This window comes from Bombina bombina, chromosome 4 (assembly GCF_027579735.1).
Source record: "Bombina bombina isolate aBomBom1 chromosome 4, aBomBom1.pri, whole genome shotgun sequence".
NCBI lineage: Eukaryota > Metazoa > Chordata > Amphibia > Anura > Bombinatoridae > Bombina > Bombina bombina.
Window position 1 is genome coordinate 162,972,036 of NC_069502.1, and position 3,203 is coordinate 162,975,238.

Consider the following 3,203-nt stretch of genomic DNA (forward strand, 5'->3'; position numbering starts at 1 on the left):
CCCAGGGCCACAAAGATTATGAAAGGTAGAAATAATTATATATATATTATATATATATGTGTGTGTATATGTATATATATATATTAATAATAACATAATTTATGCTTACCTGATAAATTCCTTTCTCCTGTAGTGTAGTCAGTCCACGGGTCATCATTACTTCTGGGATATTAACTCCTCCCCAACAGGAAGTGCAAGAGGATCACCCAAGCAGAGCTGCTATATAGCTCCTCCCCTCTACGTCACACCCAGTCATTCGACCGAGAACCAAACGAGAAAGGAGAAACTATAGGGTGCAGTGGTGACTGGAGTATAATTTAAAAATTTAGACCTGTCATAAAAAACAGGGCGGGCCGTGGACTGACTACACTACAGGAGAAAGGAATTTATCAGGTAAGCATAAATTATGTTTTCTCCTGTTAAGTGTAGTCAGTCCACGGGTCATCATTACTTCTGGGATACCAATACCAAAGCTAAAGTACACTGATGACGGGAGGGACAGGCAGGATCTTTATACGGAAGGAACCACTGCCTGAAGAACCTTTCTCCCAAAAACAGCCTCCGAAGAAGCAAAAGTGTCAAATTTGTAAAATTTGGAAAAAGTATGAAGAGAAGACCAAGTTGCAGCCTTGCAAATCTGTTCAACAGAGGCCTCGTTCTTAAAGGCCCAAGTGGAAGCCACAGCTCTAGTGGAATGAGCTGTAATTCTTTCAGGAGGCTGCTGTCCAGCAGTCTCATAGGCTAAACGTATTATGCTACGAAGCCAAAAAGAGAGAGAGGTAGCAGAAGCTTTTTGACCTCTCCTCTGTCCAGAATAAACGACAAACAGGGAAGAAGTTTGGCGAAAATCTTTAGTTGCCTGCAAATAAAATTTCAGGGCACGGACAACATCTAGATTGTGCAGAAGTCGTTCCTTCTTTGAAGAAGGGTTAGGACAAAATGATGGCACAACAATCTCTTGATTGATATTCTTGTTAGTGACAACCTTAGGCAAAAACCCAGGTTTAGTACGCAGAACTACCTTATCTGAATGAAAAATCAGATACGGGGAATCACAATGTAAGGCTGATAACTCAGAGACTCTACGAGCCGAAGAAATAGCCATCAAAAACAGAACTTTCCAAGATAACAGCTTGATATCAATGGAATGAAGGGGTTCAAACGGAACACCCTGTAAAACGTTAAGAACTAAGTTTAAGCTCCATGGTGGAGCAACAGTTTTAAACACAGGCTTAATCCTGGCCAAAGCCTGGCAAAAAGCCTGAACGTCTGGAACTTCTGACAGACGTTTGTGTAAAAGAATGGACAAAGCTGAGATCTGTCCCTTTAAGGAACTAGCAGATAAACCCTTTTCTAAACCTTCTTGTAGAAAAGACAATATCCTAGGAATCCTAACCTTACTCCATGAGTAACTCTTGGATTCGCACCAATGTAAGTATTTACGCCATATTTTATGGTAAATCTTTCTGGTAACAGGCTTCCTAGCCTGTATTAAGGTATCAATAACTGACTCCGAAAAACCACGCTTTGATAAAATCAAGCGTTCAATTTCCAAGCAGTCAGCTTCAGAGAAATTAGATTTTGATGTTTGAAAGGACCCTGAATTAGAAGGTCCTGTCTCAGAGGCAGAGACCAAGGTGGACAGGATGACATGTCCACTAGATCTGCATACCAGGTCCTGCGTGGCCACGTAGGCGCTATCAGAATCACTGATGCTCTCTCCTGTTTGATCCTGGCAATCAATCGAGGAAGCATCGGGAAGGGTGGAAACACATAGACCATCCCGAAGGTCCAAGGTGCTGTCAAAGCATCTACCAGGACTGCTCCCGGGTCCCTGGACCTGGACCCGTAACAAGGAAGCTTGGCGTTCTGGCGAGACGCCATCAGATCTATCTCTGGTTTGCCCCAAAGTCGAAGTATTTGGGCAAAGATCTCCGGATGAAGTTCCCACTCCCCCGGATGAAAAGTCTGACGACTTAGGAAATCCGCCTCCCAGTTCTCCACTCCAGGAATGTGGATCGCTGACAGGTGGCAAGAGTGAGACTCTGCCCAGCGAATTATCTTTGATACTTCCATCATCGCTAGGGAGCTTCTTGTCCCTCCTTGATGGTTGATGTAAGCTACAGTCGTGATATTGTCCGACTGAAACCTGATGAACCCCCGAGTTGTTAACTGAGGCCAAGCCAGAAGGGCATTGAGAACTGCTCTCAATTCCAGAATGTTTATTGGAAGGAGACTCTCCTCCTGAGTCCATGATCCCTGAGCCTTCAGGGAATTCCAGACAGCGCCCCAACCTAGTAGGCTGGCGTCTGTTGTTACAATTGTCCAATCTGGTCTGCTGAATGGCATCCCCCTGGACAGATGTGGCCGAGAAAGCCACCATAGAAGAGAATTTCTGGTCTCTTGATCCAGATTCAGAGTAGGGGACAAATCTGAGTAATCCCCATTCCACTGACTTAGCATGCACAATTGCAGCGGTCTGAGATGTAGGCGTGCAAAGGGTACTATGTCCATTGCCGCTACCATTAAGCCGATTACCTCCATGCATTGAGCCACTGACGGGTGTTGAATGGAATGAAGGACACGGCAAGCATTTTGAAGCTTTGTTAACCTGTCTTCTGTCAGGTAAATCTTCATTTCTACAGAATCTATAAGAGTCCCCAAGAGGGGAACCCTTGTGAGTGGTAAGAGAGAACTCTTCTCTTCGTTCACCTTCCACCCATGCGACCTTAGAAATGCCAGTACTAACTCTGTATGAGACCTGGCAGTTTGAAAGCTTGACGCTTGTATCAGAATGTCGTCTAGATACGGAGCCACCGAAATTCCTCGCGGTCTTAGCACCGCCAGAAGAGCCCAGAACCTTTGTGAAGATTCTTGGAGCCGTAGCCAACCCGAACGGAAGAGCTACAAACTGGTAATGCCTGTCTAGGAAGGCAAACCTTAGATACCGGTAATGATCTTTGCGAATCGGTATATGAAGGTAGGCATCCTTTAAATCCACTGTGGTCATGTACTGACCCTTTTGGATCATGGGTAAGATTGTCCGAATAGTTTCCATTTTGAACGATGGAACTCTTAGGAATTTGTTTAGGATCTTTAAATCCAAGATTGGTCTGAAGGTTCCTTCTTTCTTGGGAACCACAAACAGATTTGAGTAAAACCCTTGTCCGTGTTCCGACCGCGGAACCGGATGGATCACTCCC